The sequence below is a fragment of the Saccopteryx leptura genome, chromosome 12 (assembly GCF_036850995.1).
Source record: "Saccopteryx leptura isolate mSacLep1 chromosome 12, mSacLep1_pri_phased_curated, whole genome shotgun sequence".
NCBI classification, from domain to species: domain Eukaryota; kingdom Metazoa; phylum Chordata; class Mammalia; order Chiroptera; family Emballonuridae; genus Saccopteryx; species Saccopteryx leptura.
The window spans coordinates 30051816-30066469 of NC_089514.1; the positions used below are offsets into that span (position 1 = coordinate 30051816).

At 47.5% G+C, this 14654-nt stretch overlaps 1 long non-coding RNA gene across 1 annotated transcript; it reads left to right on the forward strand.

Moving 5' to 3' along the window:
• The first annotated feature begins 3374 nt into the window (after positions 1–3374).
• LOC136384068 (uncharacterized) lies at positions 3375–14279 on the forward strand. Its single transcript, XR_010747518.1, has 3 exons — positions 3375–3586; positions 11249–11437; positions 11930–14279. It is a non-coding gene; the product is annotated as an uncharacterized lncRNA (long non-coding RNA).
• Positions 14280–14654: the final 375 nt, after the last annotated feature.

Sequence of the window (14654 nt, forward strand, 5' to 3'; positions counted from 1 at the left end):
TTTTAAATATTGTATTTGTTCCCGTTTTGTTTTTTTACTTTAAAATAAGATATGTGCAGTGTGCATAGGGATTTGTTCATAGTTTTTTTTATAGTATGGCCCTCCAACAGTCTGAGGGACAGTGAACTGGCTCCCTGTGTAAAAAGTTTGGGGACCCCTGTGTTAGCTGTTGATACCACACATTAAGCTCCGCAGGGGTGGTGGTGGTGTCGGATTTTGAACTTCTTTCTGTCCCCACACAGCCTAGCCATGGCCCTTGCCAGCACTGGGAGAGCTTAGCGAGCGCATGCCAGCGCCCAGCAAGCCCCGCAGGGGGCGTTTGCGGGTGGGACCAGCATAGCCCGGAACCCAGAGCTCGGGATGCCAGGCGCCCGAGCGCCTTTGCGCTGGGACGCGTGACCCGGAAGTGGCGGGGGCGGGGTCTGCGCTGATAGGGGAGATGGCCATGGAGCAGGGGTGCCGCTGGACCTGTCCGAGGAGCCTAAGCTGCGCCTGGCCTTCCTGCCGCAAGGGGACTACGAGGGCCCAGCGTCGCGGCCGCAGAGGGTGGCGGGGTGTGGGGTGCGGTGGTCGCGGGGCAAGCCCGGGGCTCCCGGCGGTCCGGCTCCGTCGCGGTGGTTGCCGAGTGGGCGGATCGCGGCGGAGTCCCTGAGACGCGGCGCGAACCCCAAGGTCCAGTGAGGAGCGGAGGGCGAGCTGGCCGTCCTCCGGGCCTGGAGGGGCGTCTCGGTCCCCCCGCGGTCCGGTCAGACCGGAGGGCTCCGCGGTCGGGGCGCCCGGTGGCTGTGGGGGTGCCGGAGCTCCCAGGTTGGTGCCCGCGTGTGTAAGACGGACACCCCGCCGCCCGCCAGAGGCCCCGTGAGGCTTGTGCCCCGGAGTGTGCGGGACAGCAGGCGCGTTATGGAAGCCCCGCGCTCCTACTCGGTGGGTGACACTGCTGTCCCCGCGCTGGGCGAGCGGCAGTGTCTCCGCGTCCGCCCGGCGGGAGGGCGCTGTGCCTGGGGGGGGGGAGGGACACCTGCCCCCAGGATGGGTCTCCAGGGGTCCGTGCTGTAAAGAAAGGGACAAGGCGACAAATGCTGCAGTTTTTGCTGGAAGTGGAGAGAGAATGAGGCTGTTGCCAACTCTTTGTTTTCCTCTTGAGAGCGACAGGCATCCACTCCTCATTCCACTGACTTTCATTTAGCTGCGCGGTCATTGGTTGCTGACTGGGATCAAACCTGCGATTTCCACCGCGAGGGTGGTGGTGGTGGTGGTGGTGGTGGGGTCGATGCTTTAGCCACTTAGCAACCTGGCCAGGGCCTTAAAGGCAGCGTTTGAAAAAGAAAAGGGAATAATGGATAATATTTCTTATTAATGAGAGTTTGAGTAAAAGTGAGAAATATCACACAACCATTCATTTGCTATATTTCCTTTTTTTTTTCCCACCCTCAGGAAAACTCAGTGTGGGTAGTGACACTGCCCAGCATGGCGTGGAAGGGTTAACATACCTCCTCACTGAAAGCTCAAAGCTCATGGTAAGGGCTTGGGTACACTGGTGTCACATGAACCTTAAAAATGGCGTGTGTACCGCTGGTGTGCGGACCCTGCCAGTCAGCCAGAGATTTCTTGTGGGTCCAAGAAAGAGTTAAGCACCCTGGTGTTGTATGAAGAGTGTAGGAGTCTGTAGTCTAGCCCAGTGGTCCCCAACCTTTTTTGGGCCACGGACCGGTTTAATGTCAGGAAATATTTTCACGGACCGGCCTTTAAGGTGGGACAGATAAATGCACAAAATAAAATTATGCGACTGGAGTAAAAACTGGTATTTTTATGTATAATTGTTGAACTTACGGGACAAGCGTCAAGAGTGAGTCTTAGACGGATGTAACAGAGGGAATCTGGTCATTTTTCAAAAATAAAACATCATTCAGACTTAAATATAAATAAAACGGAAATAATGTAAGTTATTTATTCTTTCTCTGTGGACCGGTACCAAATGGCCCACGGACCGGTACCAGTCCGCGGCCCCAGGGGTTGGGGACTACTGGTCTATATCATTGGGTCTGGCATCTTCACACAGCTTCAGGGTGGTTAACTCTTTCTCAGACTGGCACCAGTCTGTGGAGCAGTGGTTCAAAAACCCTGCAGCAGCTTGACCAGTCCCTGGTGCAGTGGATAGAGCGTCAGAGTGTGATGCAGAGGACCCAGGTTCAAAACCCCGTGGTCGCCGATTTGAGCCCAAGGTTGCTGGCTTGAGCAAGGGTTACTTGGTCAGCTATAGGCCACCACTCAAGGCACATATGAAAAAGCAATTAATGAACAACTAAGGAGCCACAACGAAGAATCGATGCTTCTCATCCCTCTCCCTTCCTGTCTGTCCCTGTCTGTTTCTGTCACAGAAAGAAAAAAAGCAGAAGAAAAACCCTGCTCTACATCATAATCCCCAGCAGGTACCTGCTCGTTTCAGTAAGGTTGATGATGGTTTATACTTGATTTGGTGAAGCTGTGCCTAAAGAATATGACTATGCAAGCCTGCTAGCATGAATACGGCACCTGCCTCACCTCAGTATAAATTAGAATTGCTCATAATTATGCATGTTATTGGAACATATTCCATAGTATGTGTCCTAAGAGAAGGGAGAGAAGAACGAGTGAGCTTTTTTGCATATTAGCAGTGTCTGGCTTGATGAAGAATAGGAGAGAAAACTGGACGTTTTAATGATTCTTTCCTTTTATAGTTTTATAAAGTATTTTTGTGTATCAGAAGCTCAGATTTTAAAATAGTGGGCAAGGTGTGCTCTCTCTGGAGCAGCCCACGCCTTTCTTCCTTCTCACACATGCCTATTTTCTCTCCTAAGCTCTGAGGGTCCTCACGACCTGTGAGCAGGGGAGCAGCAGGCAGTGGCGGCTCATCCGGCTCACCCGGAACCTGTCTCCAGCGCCTCTTTTCCTTGACTTTTCAGGGAGCTGAGAGCCGTGGCACACTGCTGTCCCTGGGACTTCCTTCTTGGGGAGTTCACGCGGCCCCGTGTGACCCACGTCTTCCCTGTGACGTTTCTAGGAGCCAGCGCAGAGCACCACCCAGGCTCTCCCCTTGCTGCCTCTACCCTAAGCCTTTCCTTCGTTATTTTTTTTTAAAGGATTTTGTTACTGATTTTAGAGAGAGAGAGACGGGAAAGGGGGAGGAATGGGAAGTATTAACTCATAGTAGTTGCTTGTCATATGTGCCTTAACTGTTTCACTGTCCCCAGCTTTAATAAATGAACTCTCAAAAGCAAAAAAGAAAATAGTTGCCTTTAATTAAGGAGTGTTGTTGCCCTTACTAGGCAGAAAAGAATTAGGGGGTTTCATGACCTTTTGTGTATGTCAGCTGTTTCAGCATTACTACACAAAGGTAAATTTTGATGTTCTGTTAAACTCAATTACTTTAGATCTTGGTCAGCGGATTTCCGAGACTCCATTTTCATTCTGGGATTCTCTGAAGAATTGAACGAATGGTTGCTTCAGCTTTACCTGGATGACAGGAAGGAGATCAGAGCGATTCTGAGTGAACTGGCCTCCAGACCTTCCCAGTTACCACAGCCTTCAGTGGCGACTGGATGTGCAGGTGTGTGAATTAATTACGTATTTCAGGTTTCTGTCATGGGGCTTATTGTGTTCTTTATCGCTGTAACCAAACTTTGGTCTGAAACTTTAGTTTTCTCTCACACATTTTCTGGCCATTTCACAAATAGTTCACTTTCTTATATTTTTAATGTGTCAAGTTGTTTAATTTACAAAGTTTGTGAGAAATAGGTTGTTTTAGGAAAGGAAATAGATGGTTATGCAGATTTTTTTCAAGTGATGCTTAGATGTTTTTAAGATTTATTGATTTTACAGAGGGAGGAGGGGGGCGGAGCGAGAAGTATCACCTCATAGTTGTTTCACTTTAGCTGTTCATTGATTACTTCTGGTGTGTGCCTTGACTGGGCAAGCTCAGGGTTTCTCTATTTTTAAGCCTTTCTCATTTTAGAGAAGGGAGAGAGAGGGGGCAGGCAGGAAGCATCAACTCCTATATGTGCCTTGACTGGGCAAGCCCAGGGTTTCAAACCGGCACCTTCAGCGTTCCAGGTGGATGCATTATCCACTCTACCACCACAGGTCAGGCAGTGATGCTTAGATTTTTTAAAACTTCTGTTTAAATAAATACACAGGTTAATAAATGTACAGCTCAGTGAATTACAGTGAAACACCCATGAAACCAACATTTCCCTATAACCAGCATCCTTCTCGCCTTCTACCAATTCTTACCCTTTCCTCTTTTCCTGACTTCTCCTACGTGGATTACTTTTGCTAACCTTGAACTTTGTGTATGTGGAATGATTCAGCAAATGTTCTTTTGTGTCTGGCACATGCTATATTTATGAGATTCAGGAGGGTTTTTTTCCTGAGAAAGAAGAAGGGAGAGAGAGAAAGTTGTTTCATTTAGTTGTTATATTTAGTTGTGTTCTGATTGATTGCTTCTCATATGTGCCCTGACGGGTCAAACCCGCAGCCTTGGCAGCCAGGTTGGTGCTTTACTGAGCCACCCAGTCAGGGCTGATTCGGTATATTTGAAAGCCATAAAAACTGGTGGTTTTCAACCTTTTTACACTTGGGGGCTGTGAAACTAGGAGAATTACTTCAGGAACCACTAAGGCAGATACTACCCTAAGCATACGTGAATTTCTCTAAGATCATTGGGTCTGTGATCCTCATACAACAGCAGGGTGGTGGACTTTTTTTTATTAAGATTGTATTTATTGATATTTAGAGAGAGAAGAGAGAGAAGCATCATCTAGTACAGGCGTCCCCAAACTACAGCCCACGGGCCACATGTGGCCCCCTGAGGCCATTTATCCAGCCCCCGCCGCACTTCTGGAAGGGGCACCTCTTTCATTGGTGGTCAGTGAGAGGAGCACTGTATGTGGTGGCCCTCCAACGATCTGAGGGACAGTGAACTGGCCCCCCGTGTAAAAAGTTTGGGGACCCCTGCTTCACTTTAGTTGTTCATTGATTGTTTCTATTATATACCTTGACGGGGTTTCACCCCGGCGACCTCAGCATCTCAGGTCGGCGCTGTATCCATTATTGTGCCACCACAGGTCAGGCAGGGTGCTTACCTCTTGTGGACCAGCGTGAAATTTCTGACGGACTGGTTTGCAGACCAGCAGTTGAAAAACCTTGGATTAAGAAATGTTTATTGAATGTCCATTTGCTGACCAGAGCTTTGCTAAAAGTTTTGGGAAACAAAAGTGTGAGATGCCTTCTCAGCTGTAAAAGATACTGTCATTTAGGAATATTAGGTGGTCTCAAAATAACTAGTAATTAGAGATAGTTGTGAAATATGATTCTGGAGGGGGAAAGAATAGAATTATGTAAATCAAGGTACAGCTCAGTATTTTATGAAAGCTGTAGCTCAGGTAATTCAGTTCCATGTACACAAGAGTGATTCAGAAAGGATTCGGCAAAAGGAGGTGGGATCTCAGAAGGATAAATGAATGGAGGAAACCCAGGTAAATGTTCTCGGCAGAGGAGCCAGTGTCCGCTGCAAAGGCACGCATGTGCACATGGGAGTGAGCATGTTGAGTATGTGGCATAGCGCGCCAGCCCAGCCAGACCTGGCAGCATACTGCAATGACCCGGAGCTCTAAAAACCTAGGTTCCATCCCCCCACAGATTCTGACTAATTATTGGAAAGGGATTTGGCCTGGGCATCAGGATTTTTAATAACCCCGTTCACCCAGGTAATTCTGATATGCGGTACAATTGGTAAACCACTATTATAGTGGATTCTCCCTGATTCCAATGTGGTGAGGTGGTCCAAATAGGTTACAGAAATTCAGTTCGGGGAGTTGAGCCATTATAATCTAATGTGATTAGTGCTTGAATAGATATTAACACAGGATATGGTATAAGCCAAGTGATAGACTCCATGAGGACGGGTACAGTGTCTTGTTGACTCCTATGTCCCCAGCACAATGCCTGGCACAGAATAGGCATTCACTGCTAAGTATAAATATAAAAACGATAGGGAGGGGCCTGACCAGGCGGTGGCGCAGTGGATGGAGCATCAGACTGGGACACGGAGGACCCAGGTTGAAGACCCCAAAGTCGCCAGCTTGAGCGCGGGCTCATCTGGTTTGAGCAAAAGCTCACCAGCTTGGACCCAAGGTCGCTGGCTCGAGCAAGGGGTTACTCGGTCTGCTGAAGGCCCACAGTCAAGGCACATATGAGAAAGCAATCAATGAACAACTAAGGTGTCGCAAGGAAAAACTGATGATTGATGCTTCTCATCTTTGTTCCTATCTGTCTGTCCCTATATATCCCTCTCTCTGACTCTTTATCTCTGTTAAAAAAAAAAAGGTGGGGAGGGGACTGGCAGTGGTCAACACCTTCTTAAATAAAGGATTGATCAGGTATTTCTTGTATACCTGTCCTGTGGTGTGGATACAGCAGTGAACAAGGCACGGTGGCCACTCTGGGGAGCATCATAAGCAGCAAGACCTGTGGGGCTCGTGAGGAGGAGGAGCTCGCTGGCCAGGCCTCTGAGATGAGGTCGTTCCTGACAGCCAGGCAGAGGAGGATTGGGGATGGGCGTGTTCGTGTGGCTCAGCAGTGATTTATCTTACAGTTTCCAAATCTTGTGGGGATATCTTCTGACTCTTTGGATCCAGTAGGCCCTAGAGGCTCTTTTTATTTTTTGCTTTCTTTCTCTCTCTTTTTTTTTTTTTTTTACAGAAACAGAGTCAGAGAGAGGGACAGACGGACAGGAATGGAGAGAGATGAGAAGTATCAATCATCAGTTTTTCGTTGCGACACCTTAGTTCATTGATTGCTTTCTCATATGTGCCTTGACCGTGGGCCTTCAGCAGACCGAGTAACCCCTTACTCAAGCCTGTGACCTTGGGTACAAGCTGGTGAGCTTTGCTCAAACCAGATAAACCCGCACTCAAGCTGGCGACCTCGGAGTCTCGAACCTGGGTCCTCCGCATCCCAGTCCTACGCTCCATCCACTGCACCACCGCCTGGTCAGGCTATTTTTTGCTTTCTTGATTTGCTTTGAGTTTTCCATTATGAAGACATTTTTATAGAAGAAAGTTAAGCAATTGAATTTTCTAAAATTAAACTCGAGGATTCATTTATCCAGTGAAATGAGTTTGAACGGCTATTACCGCAAGGATTAACACCGTTCAGAGTGTGTACCGCCGAGGCGAGCACAAGGATTAATCGGACTAAAGTTGAGGGTGTACAGAATGAATGAAGCCTTGTGGTGAAATGCATTTGAAAAAGCTACTCAGAGAGTTGATTTTGTGAGCTTACTAGTTGAAATTATTACAAGGGATTTTAACTGGAGTGTATTCTGCGTATGGGAGGGAAGCTTGTCAAATGAGAAACCAGTGGAAAGGCTAGGAAACTAGTAACCTTGCAGAAGCTTTTGTTTTTGAGTAACTGATTTGTCTCCTAAAGACCGGTAGTGAATGAATAGTTGCCATCTAATTATTGTGCATTTGTTTATGGGGAATAAATTAATCACCATATTTGAGATTCATTCTAATAGAAACATTTCTTGTCCTTCATAAATTGCAAGTGTAATTAATGCCTTTGTTAATAGCATCAGTAAATTGAATGTATCAGAGATTAGTGAAGGAAGATGTTACCCTTTAGGGATGATTTATTTACAATTGCTATTGTTATTTTTACAGGGAGAAGGACAGAATTTCGTCCTCATTAAAAATAAGTTCATACATATTATGAACTTTGTGGAATACTACTGAGTGTCATTCAAATTTCTTTCTGAGAAAAATTAGGCCTAATTTTTCTTACTAGGTATTTGTTAAGAATGTTATATAATCTTTATCTACAACTTTTAAAGAATGGTGCAGATACTTATCTTAAAGGTTATTAATTTAGATATCACGTTGCCTAAAAATGGGGGGATAGCCTGACTGGTGGAGAGTGTTGACCTGGGACACAGGTTGCCAGCCTGCGTGCGGGCTCATCTGGTTTGAGCAGCAGGTTTGCCAGCGTGAGTGCAGGATCATAGACACAGTCTCAGGGTAGCTGGCTTGAGTGCAGGATCATAGACACAATCTCAGGGTAGCTGGCATGAGTCCAAAGGATGGCCTGGAGCCCAGGCTTGAGCAAGGGGGTCACTGGCTCGACTGGAGTTCCCCAGTCAGGGCACCTATGAGAAGCAATCAATGAACAACTAAAGTGCCGCAACTCCGAGTTGATGTTTCTCATCTCTCTCCTCCCTCTCTCTTTCCCTGCCTGTCTCTCTCTCTCTCTAAAAAAAAGTAAATAAATAAAAATGAGAGGATTGATTGAATGACCTTAAGTCTTTTAACAAATATTCATTGCTTATTTACACACCTAGATACATTTGGTCACTGTCAGTCAGTGTAGGTAGAGAGGAAAAAGAAGTATAAACAATGTGTAATTGAATAAGTAGTATTTTCAATAGTTACATTTATTACCACTTGCTTTTCTATAATCTTCTCTACTGGAGAAATGATCTTATACAGATAACTTACCTTACAAATACTTATTTTGTGTTTGAGGACTAGCTTACCCAAATGGATTAATACAGTTTCCAAATTATTTTGAGACATTACATTTCAGCTTTGGATCAATCAATATCTTGGGTTCTTTTGTTTGCACAAATGACCTAGAATTAATTGGAGCATTCTACGTGGTCGTATTAAGTTAACCCTGAAATCTTGGGTTTAGATATGTTAGTCACTTGGAATTCTCTTTGATTTGGCTTCTTGTCCTGTTGACACTACTGACTGTCCTGCTTTCTCCTATAGCAGGTGTTTCAGGTTCATCTTGTACAACTCCTGTCCCAGACTTGAATCCAATCAGCTGTTACTTCGAGGAGGTCCTGTTTCCTTTTTTTTTTTTTCGTATTTTTCTGAAGCTGGAAACTGGGAGAGACAGTCAGACTCCCGCATGAGCCCGTCCGGGATCCACCCGGCACGCCCACCAGGGGCAATGCTCTGCCCACCAGGGGGCGATGCTCTGCCCCTCCGGGGCGTCGCTCTGCCGCGACCAGAGCCACTCTAGCGCCTGGGGCAGAGGCCAAGGAGCCATCCCCAGCACCCGGGCCATCTTTGCTCCAATGGAGCCTTGGCTGCGGGAGGGGAAGAAAGAGACAGAGAGGAAGGAGGGGGTGGGGGTGGAGAAGCAAATGGGCGCTTCTCCTATGTGCCCTGGCCGGGAATCGAACCTGGGTCCCCCGCACGCCAGGCCGACGCTCTACCGCTGAGCCAACCGGCCAGGGCCCCTGTTTCCTTTTAAAGGAGACTGGTCTTTGAGAGCACACTCTGCTGCGAGGGTCAGATAGCATCCTTTCCAAGTTGGTCATTGTTTCTAGTGGGTTTTTTCTTTTAACAATATATCAATAGTGCATTTTTTAAAATTTTGGAATATATCAATAACTTACAAACAAAAGATTATAGATATTCAGTTTAGAGAAAAATGATAAAAACAAGTACCCTTTGCCAAGCTTAAGGACTCGAACAAAACCAGTACCTTACGATCTCCCTCCCCCAACCAGACTCTCCCAGCACCCTGGAGGTAACCACCATCCTGCGTTTTTTGTTAATTTTTATTGCTAGGTTTATTTACACACATTTTTTCAGTAAACAGTTTTTTGGTTGTTTTTTTTTACAGAGATAGAACAAGAGTCAGGGAGAGGGACAGATAGGGACAGACAGACAGGATTGCATAGAGATGAGAAGCATCAATCATCAGTTTTTTGTTGCAACACCTTAGTTGTTCATTGATTGCTTTCTCATATGTGCCTTGACTGCGGGCCTTCAGCAGACTGAGTAACCCCTTGCTCAAGCCAGCAACCTTGGGTCCTAGCTGGTGAGCTTTTGCTCAAACCAGATGAGCCCACGCTCAAGCTGGCGACCTCGGGGTCTCGAACTTGGGTCCTCCAGCATCCTAGTCTGACACTCTGTCAATTGCGCCACCGCCTGGTCAGGCATTCACAAAACTGTTTTTTAGATTTGCATGTATTCTTCAGCGACTTGCTCTTTTGGTTATACATTTTCCTTGTAGATTTATGTAGGACAATTCATGTTGCTGTAGTGGATTTCTTTTTGCTGCCAGTTAGTAAGCACTTCATTGTATGAATATTCTCAATTTATCCATTCTGTTAAAAAATACTTGAGCTGCTTCTAATTTTTGGCTCTTAGAAACAAATACTACTAGGAATATATGTATATGTATAAGAGCTTCCTTAGTCATCTACCTAGGTGTGGAATTACTGGTAATACTGTTTTCCAAAGTGACGCAGCATTCTCCCTGCGGTGGATGAGGGTTTCCATTCCGGTACTAGCAGGGTTCCACGTGGACAGGTGTTGACCTCATGCTAGTCTGATATGTGGACAACAGCATTTTATGTTTTTTATTTGCCTTTTTTTCTTGTTGTTTAGTAGCAAGAGAGAAACAGGCAGGCAGGCAGGGGGAGGGAGATGAGAAGCATCAGTTCATAGTTGTGTCATTTTAGTTGTTTATTGATTGCTTCTCAGACCTGCCTTGACCAGCGGGCTCCAGCTAATTCAGTGACTTTGGGCTCAAGACAATGACTTTGGGCTCAAGATGACTATGGGACCATGTCTGTGATCCATTGCTCAAGCTGGCAGCCCTACACTCAAGCTGGCAACCTTGGGGTTTCGAACCTGGGTCCTCAGCGTCCCAGGTTGACACTCTATTCTCTGCGCCATCACCAGTCAGTCTTATTGGCCATTTTCTTGATTCCTAATAAGAGTTGATCATATTTACTTAAGTTTATCTATTTGTATTATTCTTTTAAGTGCTTCCTTAGGTCGTCTACACGTTTTTCTCTTGGTTTTGTTCCTTTAAATCAGAGTAGTTATTCATGCATTCTGTATACTAATCTTCTTTTTCATATATGTGCTACAAAATAACTTCTCTCAGTTTGTGGCTTGTTTTCCATTATTTTTAAGTATCCTTTAAGACAATATAATAATTTTAATGTAGTTATAGTTCTCATTTTTTTCATGATAGTTTATGCCTTTTATATCATATTTAAGAAATCCACACTGTAAGGTTGCATATACAGTACTTATTTTTTTCCAGAAGTTTTAACATTTTCTTCTTATTGTGAAGTCTTTGATTTCTCTGAAATCTGATTTTATATGAGATAAGGTCATCATAAATATTCTGTATTCAGCATGATTATTCAATAGCAATTATGCTCTCATTCCATTTGAAGTCAAGCTTGCGAGCAGAAGCCTCAGGCAGCAGATAGGACAGCAGTGACTCTGAAGCTCCACTGGCATCTGACTGGAGGTCACCGCACCCAGGTTCCGCAGACAGACCAGCCGTGCTGCTCCACCTGGCTCAGCGGCCGGGGCGGCCCTGGAGGAGCTGGGAACCCGCCGCTGCAGGAGAGCCGTGCGCAGTGGCAGGGAGACCCCGGCCGGGGCGGCCCTAACCCGCCGCTGCAGGAGAGCCGTGCGCAGTGGCAGGGAGCCCGGGCCGGAGCGGCCCTGGAGGCGCTGGGAACCCGCCGCTGCAGGAGAGCCGTGCGCAGTGGCAGGGAGACCCCGGCCGGAGCGGCCCTGGAGGAGCCGGGAACCCGCCGCTGCAGGAGAGCCGTGTGCAGTGGCAGGGAGACCCCGGCCGGAGCGGCCCTGGAGGAGCTGGGAACCCGCCGCTGCAGGAGAGCCGTGCGCAGTGGCAGGGAGACCCCGGCCGGGGCGGCCCTGGAGGAGCTGGGAACCCGCCGCTGCAGGAGAGCCGTGTGCAGTGGCAGGGAGACCCCGGCCGGAGCGGCCCTGGAGGAGCTGGGAACCCGCCGCTGCAGGAGAGCCGTGCGCAGTGGCGGGGAGACCCCGGCTGGAGCGGCCCTGGAGGAGCTGGGAACCCGCCACTGCAGGAGAGCCGTGCGCAGCGGCGGGGAGCCCCGGCACCAGCCATTCCTAAGCTAGGAACATTGCTCACCGAGATCGACGTCATACTTCATTCCATCCTGCCCTGAGCTCTGGGCCGTAGGAACAACTACTCTAATCGTCAGGTGTGGGAGCCGAGGCTTGGGAAGGTGGAAGGCCTTGCCCGAGCTCAGAGAACCGGGAGTGCTGGAGCTGGGATTTACTGCCAGCCGTGGGGCGCCAGAGCGCAGAGCTCACATCTGCAGATCTGCTTGGAGCACTAGTGGACAACACATGCCTGCACCTCATGTGTCTGAAAACAGGCATCACACCAAACTGACCAGCACCTGCTCCTTACCATCTGTGAACCCACAAGCTGTGACAAACAGAGATCTCCTCGCCTTGCATTCCTAATTAGGTTCCATGGTTCCACCAATCCTGCCTCCAAAACTAGAAATGTCTCTTTTACTTCCTCTCTACCTCCCACTCGCAGTTGATTTCCAGGGCCTGGAGGGTGTACGTACTTCAGGTGCTTACGCCCCGGGTCTGAGAGCCACTCTAGCCACATTGGGTCACCTAGAAAGCTCATTACACCCGGGAGGCCGGGCCTTGTCCCTGGAGTTTCTGACTCACTAGTCTGGACTGGGTCCGAGAATGTACATCTCTGAATGTTTCCAGGTGATGCCGCCGCTCTGGGGACCACACCCTGAGAGCCGGTGGCGAGAGCCGTGGCTCTTAGCCCACGGAGCACAGGGCAGGTCAGCCGCGGTTTGCAGGAGTGCCAAGTGCGGCAACAGAGAGGAAGAGGGATTCGTTTTGTCTGGGCTGTACCAAGGGGGCAAATGACCAGGAATGGGGGCTCTTTGTTTCTCTGAGGAACCAGCCCGTTAAAGCAATATCACCATTATCCAGAGTCCCATTTCTTTTCAGACTCACGAATAGAGCGTTAACATGTCACTCCCCCCACCCCCACCCCTGTGTCTTCTCCCCCTTTCCCCAGCCTCTAGTCTAAAGTAGAGTCTGCCTAGCAGCATCAACTTCATGCTCCTTTTTATGGGTCTGTATAAAAAAATGGTGAAGCGATTAGTCTGCAGTCAAACCACCCGACAAGCCGGGCATGGCAGGGCAGAGGGAAAGCCGAGGAGAGCTGTGCCTGGCAGCTGCAGGCAGAGCAGCCTGGCTCTCCCCTTCTGCGGGACCTCCCCTGCTCCAGGGATTTGCAGAGCAAATCACAGGAAATACAGTCAGTAATGTAGAAATAACTGGGTGTTGCCAGGGGGCTACTGGAAGTATCTGATGGACACTTTGTAAACAGTACGATGGTCTAACTCAGGCATGGCTAACATCTGGCCCGCATAGTTTATGCGGCCCGTGATTAAATTTTTAATATTCTCCGCTACTTTAAAATCTCAGCTACTCAGAAGTGGAAGCGTCTTTGATTATTGGAAATCGAGATATTTAAGAAGATAGTGATATGTGGAAAAGAATTCTGCATGTGACTAATCTATGGTTAACTTCCAATAATTGGTCGAGTGGGTTCACAATACTTTTTTTTTTTTTTTTAATTCCATTATAAAGATTTACAACTTTTGTACTCATCTGTGATATGAACTGTTTGACGTTTAGCGGCGATGTGAAACCCACATTCTTTGTTTTTGGGGTTTTTTTTTTTTTTTTTTTTTGTATTTTTCTGAAACTGGAAACGGGGAGGCAGTCAAGACAGACTCTGGCATGCGCCCGACCGGGATCCACCCGGCATGCCCACCAGGGGGCGATGTTCTTCCCATCTGGGGTGTTGCTCTGTTGCGACCAGAGCCATTCTAGCGCCTGAGGCAGAGGCCACGGAGCCATCCTCAGCGCCCGGGCCATCTTTGCTCCAATGGAGCCTCAGCTACAAGAGGGGAAGAGAGAGACAGAGAGGAAGGAGAGGGGGAGGGGTGGAGAAGCAGATGGGCGCTTCTCCTGTGTGCCCTGGCCAGGAATCGAACCCTGGACTCCTGCACGCCAGGCCAATGCTCTACCACTGAGCCAACCGGCCAGGGCTGAAACCCACATTCTTTTAGGCGGAGTTTGCCAGTCCATACCTAAGGTCAAACAATTCATTATTTTTGTGGTCAGGTGTGCTGAATCAAGTGGCATTGTAGCATAGACAATAGCTGCTGTTGATAACTGAAAATGTGTCCAATGAAATAATTGTTTTATTTGCAATATAACCCCTTCAGGCTCATTCTATTAATTATTGTTTTTACTGATTTGTGATACAGTTTGGATATTTATAATATGTAATTATATTTTTATTAAAATAGTGTATATTAAAATTTTTTTCACTCACATTCATAAACAAATTACATAATAAAATTTTGTTTACTTAAATCATTTTTGTGTTTAACATTTTTTAATTTTAATATTTCATCCTGCTCCTGAAAAAAGTTTTCTTTCTAATCTGCCCCGGGGGTAAAAACTGTTGGCCACGTCTGGTCTAACTACTGTGCCTACACCTGAAATTAACACAAAACCATGTGAAAGTAAAGTGTACTGAACACAGAATACCTTAGTTTGCTAGCCCTATAGAGCAACAGATGTGTGGAAGGCGGGACCTCCTGGACCAGGGGTCTCAAACTCGCGGCCCGCCCACCAATTTTGTGCGGCCCGCAGACTAATCAAACTCTGCGGGCCGCACAAAATTGGTGGGCGGGCCGCGAGTTTGAGACCCCTGTTGGACTCTCCATAGGTCTCTGCTGATGATGT